The sequence below is a fragment of the Equus przewalskii genome, chromosome 16 (assembly GCF_037783145.1).
Source record: "Equus przewalskii isolate Varuska chromosome 16, EquPr2, whole genome shotgun sequence".
Lineage (NCBI taxonomy): Eukaryota > Metazoa > Chordata > Mammalia > Perissodactyla > Equidae > Equus > Equus przewalskii.
The window spans coordinates 4,012,408-4,031,602 of NC_091846.1; the positions used below are offsets into that span (position 1 = coordinate 4,012,408).

General features: G+C 39.9%; 1 long non-coding RNA gene across 2 annotated transcripts in view; it reads right to left on the reverse strand.

Moving 5' to 3' along the window:
• Nucleotides 1-2,707: 2,707 nt before the first annotated feature.
• The window catches only part of LOC139076372 (uncharacterized), a 29,171-nt gene continuing 12,683 nt past the window's right edge, over nucleotides 2,708-19,195 (reverse strand). Inside the window, exons 2-3 of one of the 2 annotated variants that reach the window (XR_011527936.1) lie at nucleotides 10,205-10,290; nucleotides 2,708-3,483 (exon numbers count right to left, since the gene is read on the reverse strand). This is a non-coding gene — a long non-coding RNA (uncharacterized lncRNA). Of the gene's footprint in view, nucleotides 3,484-10,204; nucleotides 10,450-19,195 lie in introns of both variants that reach the window. The other variant, XR_011527937.1, reaches the window with a different exon arrangement.

Genomic DNA, 19,195 nt, shown 5'->3' on the forward strand with positions numbered 1-19,195 from the left:
CCGGCAAACCCCAGGCCACTGAGAAGCAGAACATGTGCCACTGAGAAGTGGAACGTGCGCACTTAACCGCTGCACCACCGGGCCAGACCCCTGTTTGTACATTTTTAAGAAAGACAAAACTATGGGCCAGCCCAGTGGCACAGCAGTTAAGTGCACATGTTCCACTTCAGCGGCCCAGGGTTCGCCGGTTTAGATCCCAGGTGGGGACCTATGCACTGCTTGGCAATCCATGCTGTGGCAGGCATCCCACATATAAAATAGAAGAAGATGGGCACAGATATTAGCTCAGGACCAGTCTTCCTCAGCAAAAAGAGGAGGGTTGGTGGCAGATGTTAGCTCAGGACTAATCTTTCTCCAAAAAAAAAAAAAAAAGAACCCAGAAAGGTGAAACTGTAGGCACAGAAAAGAAATCAATGTTTTCCCAGGGCTGAGGCTGGGAGCTGGGGAACTGTCTGGAGGAACAGAAGAGTTCTAAAACTGGACTATGCTGGTGGTTGCACAACTTTATAAATTTATGAAAACCCATAGAACCATACAGTTACAATGGGTAAATTTTATTCTATGTAGGATATATCTCAATAAAGTTGCAAAGTAAAACTATATGAGAAAAGGCAAACAAGCAGAAGAAATAATGACAACGAATATAATGCAAGAATCATTCATTTTAAAATTGTTATTTTATAAAGTGCTCAAAATATCAGTAAGGACAGTATTATAACTTTTAAAAATTATTATAAGGGGCCAGCCCTGTGGCCAAGTGGTTAGAACGCCACTCATACCACTTTGGTGGAATTGGGTTTGTGGATTTGGATCCAGGCACAGACCTACTCCACTCATCAGCCATGCTGTGGAGGCGTCCCACATAAAAAATAGAGGAAGATTGGCACAGATGTCAGCTCAGGGCGAATCTTCCTCACCAAAAAATAATACTAATAAATAATACATAAATTATTATAAAATACTTCAAGCACACAGAAGAGCAGAGAATAATGGAACAAAGATCAGTATATTCACCAGACAGTTTTGTTAAAATTCAATATTTTGCAATATTTCCTCTAGATATTTTTTAAAGAAAAAGAATGTAGAGAAATTATATTCTCAAACATTACTACTGCAGCATTTCTGTAGGAAATCTTATAATATCTGTTAAAGTTAAAATATATACACACATTTGACCAAGCAATTCCACTCTTGGGAATATAGTATCGCTTAGATGTGAAAGCGCCAGTATGTAAGGATGGGGGTGTAAGGGCATTTATTATTGCAGCTTTGTCCATGGATGCACAAATGGAGAATCAAAGCGATTGCTCATCAATAGAGGGATGATTGAATAAACTGTGGCGCATCCGTAAAATAAACAAACTCCCACTTTGTCAGTTGACTCAGAGATTCTCAAACACTTTTACTGAATGAAAAAATCAAGATTCAGAGAAAGATGAATTAAAATCCAAATTTTGTAAAGAAGTAAATGACCAAAACACTCTATAAGTGTGTGTTCGCATATGCATTTGTATTAAACCTAAGCAGAAGCAATCAGTGGAAAAATAATGTTAAATTTTGTTAGTCCAAAAACATACAAATTGTAACAATGACAATACTATATGCTATTTTCACCTATAAAATTAAAAAACATTCAAAAATGGAAATACCTGCTTCAGGAAATGCTTGGACTTTGGAAGGATGTATTCATGTAACCCTTTTGAAGTACAGTTTGGAAATGTGGGTCTAAGAGCCTTAATGATGTTATTATACAACAATTTCAATAATGGACTCAATCTTTTAAAAATAAGTCAAATAGGGCTGGCCCCATGGCTTAGTGGTTAAGTTTGGGATGCTCCACTTCAGTGGCCTAGGTTCAGTTATCAGGCATGGACATACACCACTTGTTGGCAACCATGCTGTGGTGGCAACCCATGTACAAAATAGAGGCAGATTGGCACAGATGTTAGCTCAGGGCCAATCTTCCTCAGCAAAAAGTTTTAAAAAATAAAATAATAAGTCAAATAAATACACAAAGATGTTAATTACAGAAGTAACTGTAATCATTGAAACCAGAAACAAAAAGGTCTTAATAGAAGACTGGCTAAATAAATTTAAAATGTGTACATCATCGTGCAGTAATTAAAACAGATGATGATAAAGAATTTGCAAAAACTTCAAAAGCTGCTTATGTAATAATGTTAATTATAAAAAATACATATATAGAATATAATATAAACTAGGCAAATACTTTTTTTCAAGACAATAAGTAATACCCTACAAAGGTCACAGAGATTGTTTCTGAACAATGAGATTGCAAGTGACACTGTAATATAGAAATCATTGGCCTGTAATATTTCCGTGAATGGGTAAACCCTTTTCCTGACTCTTTATATAATGGTGCCAGCCTCCTCCACCAGTCACTTAATATCATTCTGTTTTATGTTCTTCACAGTACTTTTTCCGGCCTGCGAAATCTTAGGTTCCATGACTCACTTATTTGTAGTCTCTCCCCTCCTACTAACTGAAAGCTCATGAGAGCAATGAGCTTTGTCTTCTTCATGGCTGTATCCTCAGCACCTAAGACAGTGCCTGTACGTAAGGCACTCAGCCATATTTGCTGAATGAATGAAATGTATATGAAGACAACGGTTGTTTCAGATGAGGAAAAGAACAATGGTGTTGTCTCCATTAGTGAAGTGACTCTCAAATGAACTAATCCAGATAATTTACATCAAGGTAAAATTTTAATCTAAAATATTATACATTTGAGGTAAAACTGGTAAATTTCTTCCTAAATTTTCCGGATAATATCTCAGTTCAAACACTAAGAGATGTTACACTGCGCTGTTTTATGTTGTAGCTGTTGAAGGAATTTGTGACTGCTTTGAAGAGCCAAACTACAGGCTAATCTAATTCAGCATTGTACTGAACTCGTGTATCGAGCTCCCACCCCTCCTGAGAGCCTGGTGAAATGACAGCTTAGAAACTCAGAGAGGAATAAACTCATACAGCGAAGAAGGCGAGGAACAGGGATATCAGGAGACAAGAAAGTTCAACAAATTTCCAGAGGACAAAACGTAGATGGATAAGGCGGCAAAGGAAGCTGGAGCTCAGATTAGAATTGTTGGGGACACTGTAAAATGGAGCCAGCGTCCTCTGTGGAGTCCTCGAGAGTCTTGGCCTCAGAAATGGCGGGGAGAGTGGGCAGAAGCGAAAGAGAAGGCAGAAAAGCAGAGGGAATGATGGAATGTGACAGCCTGCCAGTCCTTTCCCCTCCCCACCCCCTCTGGAGTGTGCGGAAGGCCAACATTGCCACTATTGAAACATAAAGGAAGTTTTCTCTAAAGAAACTGGACATCCCTGCTGTACCATGTAGCCAGCTGATCTGGGAAGTTGGACGTCCTCTGTCGTCGACTCTTCATTCCAGAGTGCTCCTCCTGGTGTCCTGGAGCCCGGATCCACTCCAACCCAGTTGTGCCACGCCAGGCCTTCTCAAGCCACCTGTGGTGAAGAACTAGTTCCTTTTGTAAAAAATTTTTAATCCACTGCAGGCTGTTATTTTTTTAAAAATACAATAGAAATGAATTGCTGGAAAAATAAAACTTTAAAAGCAAAGACATACAAAGCACAAGCCCAATGTTTTGTTATTAAATCCAAGAGACGTAAGATTGCATTTCAATCACTGTAATCAAAACAAACTTAAAACAAGAGAAAAAATTACAAAAATGCATACATTCAATGAAAGTGTGCATACAGGTAATTAAAATAGAGCATCATTATATTAGTAAGTTTTTGTCATTCTGCAATTATAATTAAAAAGAGATTATAAAGGAAATAGGGACTACTCATACAAAAAATCTATAAGCTTTGCATGGATACCATGTGTAAAAATATTGAAAGTTTTATTGTAAAAAATGAGCCTGATTCTTGCTTTTTAATTTACTTAATCCATGTTGAATTATCAACAATGCTATTCACAAAGGATAATACATATTTACACTGTTTCCATGTACTTTTTCTTTATTTTTTGAGCTATAATTCACATATCAAAAAATTTGCCATTTTGTAACCAAAACAAAAAGTAACAAATATTGGAGAGGCTGTGGAGAAAAAGGAACCCTCATACACTGCTGGTGGGAATGCAAACTGATGCAGCCACTATGGAAAACAGTATGGAGATTTCTCAAAACATTAAAAATAGAAATACCATATGACCCAGCCATCCCACTACTGGATATCTATCCAAAGAACTTGAAATCAGCAATTCAAAGAGAGTCATGCACCCCTATGTTAATTGCAGCATTATTCACAATAGCCACAATGTGGAAGGAACCCAAGTGCCCAACGACTGATGATTGGATAAAGAAGGTGTGGTGTATATATATATATATATATATATGTATGTATATACACAATGGAATACTACTCAGCCAGAAAAAGGATGAAATCATCCCATTCACAACAACATGGATGGACCTTGAGGGAATTATGTTAAGTGAAATAAGCCAGATAGAGAAAGACAATCTCTGTATGACTCCACTCATAGGTGGAAGTTAAACACGTGGACAAAGTGAACAGATTAGTGGCTACCAGGGGAAAGGCGGGATGGGGGTGGGCACAAAGGGAGAAGTGGTGCACCTATAACACGACTGACAAACAATAATGCACAACTGAAATTTCACAAGGTTGTAAACTATCATAATGTCAATACAAAGTTTTAAAAAATTGGCATTTTAAAGGGTGCAAATCAGTGGTTTTTAGTATATTCACAAAGTTGTGCACCATCAGCGCTAATTCCAGAACATTTTCATCCCTCCAAATGGAAACCTCACACTTGTTAGCAGTCATTCTCCAATCTCCCCTCCCACCAACCCCTGGGAACTACTAACCTACTTCCTGTCTTTATGGATTTACCTATTCTGGACATTTCATATAAATGAGGTAATACAACATGTGGCCTTTTGGGGCTAACTTCTTTCCCTTCGCATGTTTTTAATGTTAACCTGTGTTGTAACATGTATCAGTACTTCATTCCAATTTATGGCTGAATAATATTCTATTGTACAGATATACCACATTCGTTTATTTGTTCATCTGTTAATGGATAATTAAATTGTTTCCATTTTTTGGCTATTATGAACAATGCTGCTATAAACATTACATTAATATAAAAATTTTTGTGGCAACATACATTTTATTTTTTTTATTTTTTTGAGGAAGATTAGCCCTGAGCTAACTACTGCTAAACCTCCTCTTTTTGCTGAGGAAGACTGGCCCTGAGCTAACATCCTTGCCCATCTTCCTCTACATTTTTTTTTTTTTATATGTGGGACGCCTACCACAGCATGGTGTGCCAAGCGTTGCCATGTCCACACCCAGGATCCGAACCGGCAAACCCCCAGCTGCCAAGAAGCAGAACATGTGAACTTAACTGCTGTGCCACCGGGCCAGCCCCAACATACATTTTCAACTCTCTTGGGTATATCCCTAGGAATGGAATTGCTGGGTTATATAGTAACTGCCTGCTTAACTCTTTCAGAAACTACCAGCTGCTTTCCGCAATGGTTGCACCATTTTACATTCCCACCAGCAATATATGAGGGTTCCAATTTCTCCACATTCTTGCCAACACTTCTTATTTTACTTTTTAAATTATTATTATTATAGCCATCCTAGTGTGTGTAAAATGGTATCTTGTTGTGGCTTTGATTTCCTTTTCCCTAATGACTAATGATATTGAACATCTTTTCATGTGTTTAGTGGTCATTTGTATGTCTTCTTTGGAAAAATGTCTATTCAAGTCACTTGCCCATTTTTTTAAATTGAATTATTTGTCTTCTTAGTGTTGAGTTGTAAGAGATCTTTACATATTCTGGCTACTAGACCCTTATCAGACACATAATTTGCAAATATTTCCTCCCATTCTGTGGGTTCTTTTCACTTTCTTGATAGTTTCCTTTCATGCACGAAAGTTTCTGACGTTGGAAGTTCAATTTGTCTGTTTTTGTCTTTGGTTACCTGTGCATTTGAGATCCTATCTAAGAAACCACTGCCTAACCCAAGGTCATGAAGACTTACATATATGTATTCTTCTAAAAGTTTTATAGTTTTAGCTCTTAAGCTTAGGTATTTTACCCACTTTGAATGTAGTGTGAGGTAGGGGTCCAAATTCATTATTTTGCATGTTATATCCAGTTTTCCTGGCATCATTTATTGAAAAGATGATTCTTTTCTCCATTGAATGGTCTTGGCGCCCTTTGTCAAAAATCAATTTACCATAGATGCGTGGACTTTTATTTCTGGTTTATTTTCTAGACTCTCAATTCCATTCTATCGTTCTATATGTCTATCCTTATTTCAGTACCATGCTGTCTTGATTACTGTAGTTTTGCAGTAAGCTTTGAAATTGAGAAGTGTGAGTCAACTAATTTTATTCTTTTTCAAAATTGTTGTGGCTCTTCTATGTCCCCAGCATTTCTGTGAGAATGTTAGGATCAGCCTGTCAATTTCTACAAAAGCAGCAGCAGAGGTTTCGTCAGTGATTGCAGCAAAACTGTAGATCATTTTGGCTAGTTTTCCCATCTTAGCAATATTAAGCCTCTCAATCCACAAATATCAGATATCTTGACATTTATTTAGGTCTTCTTCAATTTCTTCCAACACTGCTTTATAGTTTTCAATGTACAAGTCTTGCACTTTTGTTAAATTTATTCCTAAGTATTTTATTCTATTTTAAACGGAATTGTTTTCTTAATTTCATCTGTGGGGTGTTTATTGCTAGTGTATAATACAACTGATTTTTGTTTATTGGTCTTTCATCCTACATATTTAGCCAGCCCTGATGGTCTAGTGGTTGAGATTTGGCACTCTCACCACTGTGGCCCAGGTTCATTTCCCCATCAGGGAACCACACCACCTGTCTGTAGGTCGTCATACTGTGGCAGCTACATGCTACTGTGATGCTGAAAGCTGTGCCACCAGGATTTCAAATACCAGCAAGGTCACCCATGGTGAAAGAGGATTCAGCGGAGCTTCCAGACTAAGATAGACTAGGAAGAAGAAGCTGACCATCCATTTCCAAAAAGTCGGCCACAAAAACCCCATGAATAGCAGCAGAGCATTGTCTTAAACAGCACTGGATGGTGACAGGATGGCACAAAAAGACCAGGAAGGGTCCCACTCTGCTGTACACAGTCTCTAGGAGTCAGAATCAAATGGATGGCACTAATAGCAACAATCCAGTGTACTTGCTGAGCTCATTTATTAGTTCTAATAGATTTTTTGTGGATTCTTTAGGGTTTTTTATATAGAAGATCCGTCATCTGAAAATAGAAGTAGTTTTACTTCTTCCTTGTCAATCTGGATGCCTTTTATTTCATTTTCTTGCCTAATTGCCCTGGGTAGAATTTCCAGCATAGTGTCTTGCTTCTGAGCTCACAGGGAAAGATTTCAGTTTCTCACCATGAAGTATGATGTCAGTTGTGGACTTTTCATAGATGCCCTTTATCAGTTTGAGGAAATTCCCTTCAATTCCTAGTTTGTTAGGTGTTTTTAATCATGAAAGGGTGTAATTTTGTCAACTGCTTTTCCTGAATCAATTGAGATGATCATGTGGGGTTTTTCTTTCATTCTATTAATGTGGTATACTACATTGATTGATTTTGTATGTTGATCCATCCTGGGCAGAGGTGAGCACCTGAGTTAAACACCTGAGTTAAACACCCGAAACTCACAAACCTCTAAGGCTTTGCCAGGGAGTTCTATGTGCATGTTGAGTCAAGCCTTTAACACGCAGCCAGGCAATTTACTACCCTGTCTTAGCCTTCCATCCCTGTTATGCAGGGCCTCAAGGTCAACTAGAGGTGAGAGCTAGGCCTCTCAGGGCTTTCTTAAGCATGCCGAAGACCTGCACAAGCCCCTGCCATTTTAGATCCCTAGAAATATGTCAAAGCTTTCAAAACCCCTATGGACGTCTTACTCCTCAATTTTTCCTTTTAGGCTTTTTGGTTAGTTTATTGTTTGCCCCAACTGTTATCCACCTCAAGCAACCTCATAGTTAAAATATTTGCCTGAAATTGTTTTCAACAAATGCCTCTCCACCACTGGGAGAGGCTTTTAGAGCTTGGCGAGCTTCAAGCGAGTTCAAATAAAGGGGAACCTTTTGAGTGGAGTCTTCCAGGGAACTACCAGACAGATCAGATCATGTCAATTCTTCGGCAATGAGACTCCCAAAGAACTCTAGCTCTGTTCTTACCTCTTGGCACCTGGAATTTGGCTGTTATTTTTCAAGACTACTGTGGAGCTAGAGAGTGGGAGACGGGACCAAGGTAAGTTAAAATGCCACAAAGATTACTGTTCTTACTAAGAATCAGACATTTTCCTCAAATAAATGCTCCCTGGCTTGCTGCAAGTGTTTGATTAACTTGCAGAGATCCGGAAAAGATACTGATAATTTTTGCCAGTTTTTTCATTGCTTTTATGAAGCAGCAAATTTTCAGATGTTCTTACTCTAACATTTTCACTGATATCACCTGTTGCTATGTTTTGTTTTAATAATTTACACACTATAAAACTGGCCTATTAGAATTATGTTGATGGAAGGGGAAGAAGAGATTTTAAAGAAATTTCAGTAAGCTCAAAATATTTATTTTAAATTTTTATTCAAAGTGAAGTAAGTGATGCTGTATTTTCAAAATTCATCTTCCACCATTCATTAGTAACCAGTCAATAATTTATTCTTAAGTTTTAATTAAATTTAAATTATCTTTTGATGGAAGAAGTGGATTCTAGATCCATGAATTTGCTATGTGTAGTCTTCCTTTGGTAGAAAACAAAATTCACAATCTTTTAACAAATTTTAAGGTGTTTTGATGATAAATGTTAACAGATCTGCAATACCAACATCGTTGCCAACTTCATTCTGAATAAACTGTGGACATGTCACAAGAATCCATACAAACTCTGTACTTCCAAGCATCTGGCCAGGCACTGTGTGCGTGTGTGTGTGTGTGTGTGTGTGTGCATGCACACACGCTATGTGTGCCCTAGGCTCTCCAATGACCCCGTCCAGGAATTTGTTTATAAAGGCTGGCCTCTTTTGCTGCACCTTAAGCGGATGCCTCTTCTCAAAGCCCCATTGCAGTTCCAGGATTGGCCAAGGGTGAGGGCAGGCATGAGGACCAACATGGAGCCTAGAGGCACTTGCTCTGCTTGTGGTGGTGTTGGGGGTGGTGGTGGCAAGGAGCTGCCCCCTCAGTCCTCCCAGGGGAGGACTCTCTGGGCTTCTGCATAAGGCTCCTGACCACACTATGTAAGGCTCTTCCCTCCCAGGCCCCTGGACCCATTGATGCTGTGAATTGAGGCAGCCCCACCTGGTTATATGATCAGGTACATGCTCATCCTGACATGTTGGTCCTGTGTCCTTCCAACCTGGCCCCCTCCATGGAGGCCCCTCCCAGTGACACTTCCTGGGGCTCAGTCCTGGGCCCCCCACTTCATAGTTGCTCTGGGAACTGCTGCTGCTTACAGAACTTTTTTTTCTTTTGAATAGTTTTAAGGAGTTGTAACCTTTTGGGTCTCGTCACGTAAGAAGATAAATATTCTAAGTAGGAAAAAAAGTTTCATTTGGCTTTTAATCTTATGTGGCAGTGAAAAGCGTATTACTTTCCTTCCTTGCATAGAAGTCTGGTGATCATTTTTAAATTATCAGAGATACTGAAAAAATTAGCAAGACTGATTGCAAATTTATATCTTTAAAAAATTGAGACCATAATTTTTTTCAATCTTGCAGAAAGACTGAGTTCATTTTTCAGTGCAAATATTTCTAACAGAACATTCCCCTTATAACCATAATACCTAAGCAAGCATTAACAGTTGTTTATAATTAACTTCCATATTATCACTAATAAAAGGAACATAACTCAGAGCTAACACATTAGCTTTGATGTATTTTTACTAGGTTTTAAAGCACGATTTAGTTGGGCTGTTGTTTTTCTTTTAAGAAAGTCTTTCCCCAAGAAATAAGTAGTGCACAGATCTACATTATGTCACAATTCTCCTCAATGTGGAGATATTTTCCTGTCACTGTAGCTAAGTCATCAAGATATACTCCTTTACAAAATATAAATGCAAAACCACATGAAGCATGCTGATTGGGTTTCTCAGTAATGTGTTAAAATGCTACAAAAGTATGTATACGAGCATTCTAAATTTCCATACTTACCTCATGGTGGACCAGCAACAAGCGATTTGCAGACCTGGTACCAGTCAACCGAGCACACTTGGAGTAGCACCTCCTGCAGCAAAGTCCTGTGACAACACGAGATCTAGTCAAGCTTCTTGTTCCAGGCAGAGTTCTGCAAGGAAAAGGGCCCATTCCAACAGCAGCCAGGCAGGTCCACGTTCTTGACTGACTCATCCACACATGCGTTCAACGAATGAGAATCACCACACGAGGAAAATTACAGCCTAAAATAGACAAAGAGACCAAACAGAGCAAGTGACTCTGAAGTGAAAGAAAGAAGATTCAGGGAACACAAGAGAACTTTAAAAAAAGTTTAATTGAATCATTAAAGATTCAACAAGAGATACTAAAGCATTTCTCTGATTCAAGTAATTTTTCTTCAAAACATAAAAGCCAGAACATAATGTCTTTAAAAAGGAAGAAAACAAAAAAAGCATTTAGAAATGAAAAATATGATTGACAAAAAACATTTTTCAAAAGGAAGAGTTTCAAAGTTGATAAAAATATGTTATACAAAGGGGAAAAAGGTAAAGAGTGAATGAGATGGGAAAAGAACTAAGAAACTAAGAAACTAAGAAAAAGGCAATCCAGGAGATCTAATACCTGACTAGCAGGAGTTCTAGAAAGTTCTAACAGAAGATGAAGAGAGGGAAACTATTTTCTTAAAGTGTGAGGAGAAGGGTGACATCAGCATCATGGTGGATGAGTTGCTCCCTTTGTCTCTCCCCTGAGTTACAACCAAGAGGACATCCCCAGACCAACACAGGACTCTGCATAGCACACCCAAGAGGTCCACACATCTATACACCTGAAGGCCAGCGGACTGGCCCTTGTGGAGGTGGTGGAACCAGGCAAGCAGTGGCTACAGCTCCAGAGACCGGAGGCTTCAGGAATTGCAATAATGCCCCCAAACAGAGACCCCAAGAACCCAGGTAGCCCATGCTTCCTGAGGCCAGGAACTGCTGCCATGGCTGCGACCAGAGGCTCTGGGAACCATGATGATACCTGTGACCCAGCCCCCACCCCCTTCCCTAGCTTTCAACCCAGGCCCTCCCAGCAGTGGAGGTTGCATCCAAGACCCCTATACCACTGGCAGCAGTGGTGGTGCCCATGACCTGAGGTTCCAGGAATCATGCTGATGCCCACAACCAGAGGCTGCAGGAACCTCAGCAGCATTTAAGACTCAGCCTCTCCTCATCCCCCAGCAGAGGTGTGTGTTGCTTGTGACCTGAGGCTTCAGGAACAACAGTGGTGCCTATGAACCATCCCCCGCCCCCTCTCCTAGTGGCAGCCTTTCCCACACTCGCCCTTCCAGCAGCAGGAACTGCATACAAGCCCCCGAGCCCCTGGCAGTGGTGGTGGTGCCCATGACCTAAGGTGCCAGGAACTGCACCAGTGCCCCAGACCAGAAGCTTCAGGAACCCCAGTGGCACTTGAAACCCAGGTACCCCTCCCTCATGACAGTGGCAGTTTCACCCACGACCCCAACCCACCCGGCAGTGGTGGTGACACCTGGGAACCCGGCACCCCCAACAGTGGTGGTGCCAGCACCTCCAGAAAACCCAGGAGCAGCTGTGCAGGCAACACACACAGCAGCAGCACCCAAGGCTGTGGAGAGCCAGGTAAGAGTGACACCCGAGCCCATGACCCTGATCCCCTCCTAGCTGAGTAGTGCTCACAACTCTGGCCCCACAGCCACAGCAGCAGCATCTGCAGACCTAACAATTTGGACATGGCAGAAATTTCTGTGACCCTAGCTCCTACCCAACTCTTCCTTTGCCCCCAGCACAGTGGGGAAACCTATGACCCAGGAGACCCCAGAAGCAGCAGAGGTGCTTGCAGCCCAGTGACCTTGGTGGTGACATCTGCGACTGCAGCTACATCATAAGCAGCAAGGCACCAGCAACCTTGGAGGCACAAGCAGCACAACCAGGGCACTGATAACACCTGTGGCAGAGGCAGTGAGGCTGGGAAATACAGCTCTCACGTACAACCAGAAGGAGCTCAGAATCAAAGTAAAGAAAGCCTTATCCAAATAAGAAAGATGTTTGCTACCACAAATGCACTGTCAGAGGAACAACTCATCAAGCACCATGAAAAATTACAGTAACATGATATCACAAAAGGAAAATGACAATTCTCCAGAAACCAAACTTGTAGTCATGGAAGATTGCAATCTAACTGTCAGAGAATTCAAAATAGCTGTCATGAAGAAACTCAACAAGTTACAAGAAAACTCAGAAAGACAGTTCAATGAACTCAGGAATGAAATTAATGAAAGAAAGAGTCCTTCACCAAGGGGATTGAAACTATAAAAGAACTAGACAGAAATTCTGGAGCTGAAGAACACAATAAATGAGATGAAGAATAAAGTAGAAAACACTGGAGATAGAATAGATCACACGGAAGAGAGAATTAGCAAGCTCAAAGATAGAAATCTAGAAATGATTCAGGTGGAAGAGGAGAAAGAATAAAAAAATTTTTTAAATGGAGAATTCTGAGAAATATCCAACTCACTAGGAAAAGCAACATTAAGATAATGGACATCCCAGAAGAGAAGATAGGGAGATGGGAGTAGAGAGCCTATTTAAAGAAATAATGGCTGAGAACTTCCCAAACCTGGGTAAGGAACTTGATATACAAGTACATGAAGCTAATAGAACACCTAATTATCTCAATGCAAAAAGACCTTCTCCAAGGCATATTATACTAAAACTGTCAAAAGTCAACAAAATATTGGCAAATTGAATGCAACAATACATTGAAAGGATCATACACCACAATCAAGTGAGATTTATTCCAGGGATGCAGGGATGCAGGGATGGTTCAACATCTGCAAATCAGTCATATGATACACTACACTGACAAAATGAACAATAAAAATCACTTGATCCACCTCAATAGATGCAGAGAAAGCATTTTACAAGATTCAACATCCATTTATGATAAAAGCTTTCAGTAAAATGGATATAGAAGGAAAGTACCTCAACATAATAAAGGCCATATATAATAAACCCACAGCCAACATCATACTCAATGGTGAAAAACTGAGAGCTATCCCTTTAAGAACAGGAACAAGACAAGGATACTCACTCTTACCACTCTTATTCAACGTAGTATTGGAAGTCTAGCCAGAGCAATTAGGAAAGAAAAAGAAATAAAAGGGATCCAAATTGGTAAGGAAAAAGTAAAACCATCACTATTTGTGGATGACATGATTTTACATTTAGAAAACCCAAAAAAATCTACCAAAAACTATTAGAAATAATTAATGAGTACAGTAAAGTTGCAGGGTACATGGGGCTGGCCCCGTGGCCGAGTGGTTAAGTTCGCGCGCTCCGCTGCAGGCGGCCCAGTGTTTCGTCGGTTCGAATCCTGGGCGCGGATATGGTGCTGCTCGCCAGACCACGCTGAGGCAGCGTCCCACATGCCACAACTAGAGGAACCCACAACGAAGAAGAATACACAACTATGTACTGGGGGGCTTTGGGGAGAAAAAGGAAAAAAAAATAAAAAAAATCTTTAAAAAAAAAAAAAAAAAAAAAGTTGCAGGGTACAAAATCAACATACAAAAATCAGTGGTGTTTCTATATATTAACAATGAAATAGCAGAAAGAGAAAACAAGAATACAATCCTATTTACAACTGCAACAAAAAGAATAAAGTACCTAGAAATAAGTTTAATCAAGGAGGTGAAAGACCTGTACAGTGAAAACTATAAGACACTGTTGAAAGAAACCGAAGAAGACATAAGGAAAAGAAAGATATTGCATCCTCGTGGACTGGAATAATTAGCATAGATAAAATGTCAATATGACCCAAGGCAATCTACAGATTTGGTGCAATCCCAATCAGAATCCCAATGACATTCTTCAAGGAAATAGAACAAAGAATCCTAAAATGTATATGGAACAACAAAAGACCCCAAATAGCCAAAGCAATTCTGAGAAAAAAGAACAAAGCTGGAGGTATGACACTCCCTGATTTGAAAATATGCTACAAAACTATAGTAACCAAAACAGCCTGGTACTGGCAGAAAAACAGACACACAGATCAATGGAACAGAACTGAGAGCCCAGAAATAAACCCACACATCTCTGGACAGCTAATTTTCAACAAGGAGCTAAGAACATACAATGGAGAAAGGAGAGTCTCTTCATAAATGATGTTGGGAAAATTCAACAGCCACATGCAAAAGAATGAAAATAGACCATTTCTTATACCATGCACAAAAATTAACTTAAAATAGATTAAAGCTTGAATGTAAGATCTGAAACCATAAAACTCCTAGAAGAAAACATAGGCAGTACACTCTTGGACATTGGTATTAGCAGAATCTCTTTGAATATGTCTACTCAGGCAAGGGAAACAAGAGAAAAACTAAACAAATGGGACTACATCAGACTAAAAAGCTTCTCCACAGCAAAGGAAACCAGGAACAAGATGAAGAGACAACCAACCAATTGGGAGAAGATATTTGCAAATCATATATCCAATAAGGGGTTAATTTCCAAAATATATAAAGAACTCATACAATTCAACAATTAAAAAAACCAACAACCCAATCAAAAAATGAGCAAAGGATCTGAACAGACATTTTTTCAAAGAAGATATACAGATGGCCAACAAGCACATGAAAAGATGCTCAACATCACCAATTATTAGGGAAATGCAAATCAAAGCTGCAATGAAATATCACCTCAGTCCCACCAGAATGGCGATTATTAAAAAGACAAGAAATAACAAGTGTCAAAGAGTATGCAGAGATAAGGGAACACTCATACACTGCTGGTGGGGATGTGAACTGATGCAGCCACTATGGAAAACAGTATGAAGAGTCCTCAAAAAATTAAAAATAGAAATACCATATGATCCAACTGCTCCACTTCTGGGTATTTAACCAAAGAACATGAAAACACACTGACATGCACCCCTATGTTCATTGCAGCATTATTCACAATAGTCAAGACTTGGAAGCAACCTAAGTGCCCGTTAATGGATGAGTGGATAAAGAAGACACGGTACAATGGAACACTACTCAGCCATAAAAAGATGAAATTTTGCTTTGTGACAACATGGACAGACTTTGAGGGTATTATGCAAAGCAAAATAAGTCAGATGGAGAAAGACAACTACCATACAATTTCACTCATAAGGGGAAGATAAACAAACACACAGGGACACAGAGAATAGATTAGCGGTTACCAGAGGGGAAAAGGGCAAGCAGAGGGCTAAAGGGGTAAGTGGCACATGTGCACGGTGACAGATGGCAACTAGACTTTTGGTGGTGAACATGATGCAGTGTATAGAAGTTGAAATATAATAACGTACAACTGAAATTTCTATAATGTTATACACCAACGGGACCTCAATAAAAAAATAGAGAGATTGAAAAGAAGGTGTGTGAGGAGGACAAAACTTTTCTCAGAACTGAAAATGTTATGTCTTCAGATTGAATAGGACCATAGAATTCCAAGCAGGATAAAAGAAATTAAAAGACCTGAGATCCGTCTTTGTGAAATTCCAGAACAGTAACAATAAATCAAAGACTAAAAATATTTCAAAGAGGAAAAACAGACTATCAACTAAGGAGTAAGAATTCAGCTGGCATCAGATTTTTCTCATCAGCAGCACGATACATTAGAAAACATTGAAATTCAAATTCAGAGGAAAAATGATTTTGAAAGTTCTATAATTGGCCTAGACAAACAAAAAACTATGAAAGAGAAATAAGTACATTTTAAGTGACACTGGAAGTTCACCTTCCCAACATCTTTCTTCCCCCAAGAATTTACTGGAGAATATATTCTAGTCAACTGAAGGAGAAAATCATGAAGAGTTCATTATGGAGGTGAACTTAGGGGCCAGAAACACAATGAACAGCAGACCCCAGATGACGGCTCGTGCGTTTGGCCAAAGAAAATCTACTTAAAATTAGAACAGTTAAGGACTCGGGGAAAAGGAGGACTTCATGCCGCTAGTGGGATAGAGAAACAGATAACTTTTAGGATACGGTGAAGGTGTATTATTCCTTTTCCAACAAGAAAGATAAAAAATAGTTTAAAACTTTAGGGAAAAAATGAAAAGATATAAAGGGTGGCTCAAGTATGACACAAACAGTGGGGAGATTTTGAGCATTTAATGCAGGACACAGAAAGGGGACCCATTGACTCTGACAGGAGCAACATTGTCCGTGGAGCACCACCGCGGTTCTGCATTGGACCTAAGAGAAGGAATTATCATCCGGACATACCACCCAGATCTGCAGTGAGCAAGGTTCACAGATTCACAAAGGCTGCTCTTCACTTTCTTCTTTGAGAATCAAAGACGTAACTATGGTAGACTTCAAAGACTTAACTATAGTTGCAGAATAGAAGATAAAATACCATCAGCCTTAATAATAGAAAATAAAGGTGTAACTGTCAGAAGTGAACAGTGAACAACGGTAAGGAAAAAGAGTGGAAAGCATAAGGCGTTTGATACGGGGGCAAGGGAGGCAAAAGACATTGACAAAAGTTGAAAGAAAAAAATGAGAGTATGTTGCTTAAAGTAACAAAAATAAGCAACATAAGAATTTTAAAAATAATATACAGTTGTCGAGAAATGGGATTGGGGAAAGGTACTTCTGTAAGGGAGGTAAATCTTTATCTTTTGTATCAGAAAGTCAATAAATGTTGTCTTAAACTGATTGGCCTCTTCCGTTTTTATGAAATATCCCGAAGAGGCAAATCTACGGGGACAGAAAGTAGAACAGGGCTTCCACGCGCTGGGGCTGAAACTGTGGAGTGACTGCAAATGGCCAGCCGGGATTTTTTTGGAGTGATAGAAACATTCTAAAATTGGATTGTGGCGATGCTAACATAACTCTGTAAATTTACTAAAATTCATTTCATTGTACACTTTATATAAGTGAATTGTATGATACATCATTATATATCAATAAAGCTGTTTTAAAATAGAACTGATAAAAAAGTTGATGGGTCAAAGAACAGATGCAAAACCATATTATTTAGAGTTATGTAGGTAACCTAAGGAGTAAAAACAGAAACGTTTTCAAGAAATATCCAGGAGCAGTGGGCCAGGGTGAGGTAGAGTGAAATGGAGGCTGTTGTTTATCATTTACGGTTTTCTCTGCTATCTTGATTTTTTTTATCAGTCAATGATGGATTACTGCAATACATTATTAAAGTTTTTTTTTTAAAAGATTTTATTTTTTCCTTTTTCTCCCCAAAGCCCCCCAGGACATAGTTGTATATTCTTCCTTGTTGGCCCTTCTAGTTGTGGCATGTGGGATGCTGCCTCAGCGTGGCCTGATGAGCCGTGCCATGTCCGCGCCCAGAATTCGAACCAACGAAACACTGGGCCGCCTGCAGCAGAGCGCGCGAACTTAACCACTCGGCCACGGGGCCAGCCCCATTATTAAAGTTTTTTTAAAAAAAATTTAGATTCTTCCATGAAGAAAAAATATTCCTATTTTTAATCTTTTAGAATTTAAATATGAGGAATGATGCCATCTGGATAAATGAGCAGAATTTCTTTTTTTTCTCCTAAAGACCAAGGCCGAGTGGCAGATTCTGTTACAAGCCACCCTGCATAACTTCATGAGGCGAGGGCTCAGCTAGGCATAGTCACAAGTCCATCCCACTCCCAAAATAGAACGGCATAAAGGAGCAGAAGCAACTGATCATCCGGGAACCACATTTGGTACATCTGTGTTAAGTGGTTGCCATGGATTAATAGATCAAACATAAATAATTTTCGGAGAAGCAAGTGCCCTAGAAAAACGAGATGACAAGTGAAGTCGCTAATGTGATCAGCTGTCTTCATCTGTTTGTGTAAGAACACTGCCAAAGTAACCATCCGTGAGCTTGGGTTTTAAGCCTCATGAAACAGCCTTCAAAACCTGAGCTGAAACCAATGGGGGCCGATGAGAGACCGCTGACTGTGAAAAACAAATACGAAGACGTTTTTGAGATATGAGGTCATGTGGTGGATCACGAGGCTTAGAAGTAAAAGCTGATGGCCCTGCAGTTGGTTCAGTGACCAACATACTCAGCACCGAGGTTGCTACAAAGTGTGTGGGGGTTATTTCAGTATAATTTTGTTGGGTAACCAGAAACTTCAGACATGTGTTCTCTTTAAAATAAAGTGCCACGTGAACGGTGGTAACACAAATAAACCAATCAGAATGATCTCATGCAAGCGAACAAGCACGTGGCTTACATAGTTGGGCTAAACATGAGAAAACAAGAAGTGGGAACATGCCTGCTTTTCCGCCAGCTCCACCCAACCAATATTTGTAAATATCTGTAATATTTGTAAGAGTGAAACCAGACTTTCGTGGGCCTGCCTGCTGCCTGAGTGCCCTGGACTTACAACCTCAGGATTTGGCTGACTACCTGTATGTGCCAACAGGGAGCCTGGCAAGAGGTGTGCTGGGAGACAAGACAATGCCCCAGTGCCTTCCTTCTAAGTCCCACGCACGCATCTGTGAAACCAACACAGTGAAGGTGGCAAGAGAAGCCAGATGTACAGGTCAGCGGAGAAGGCCACCATTCCCCCAAGAGTGGAAGCCATTTCCTAACTAAGATTCTGACACCAGTTCCAATGCGTCCTCCTCTTTTTTCCACACCACCAAGCAATCAACTCAATTCTGACACTCTACCTAGAGATAGCATCAGACCCCACAGGTCAAGGATTCAGTCCTACAAGACCAACCTCTCTCCTCCAACTTCAGGTGCCAATCACAAGTCCAGGTTGTCACCTGTGCTTCTGATCAACCAGCTATAGATTGGAGGTTCCCAGAACCTCCTCTTTTGGTTTGATTAACTCGCTAGGCTCAGAGAACTCAGAGAAACACTTTACTTACTAGATTACTGGTTTAAGACAGAACTCAGGAACAGCCAGGTGGAAGAGATGAATAGGGCAAGGCACGTGGGAAGGGGTGCCCTCTCCCCGAGTCTCCATATG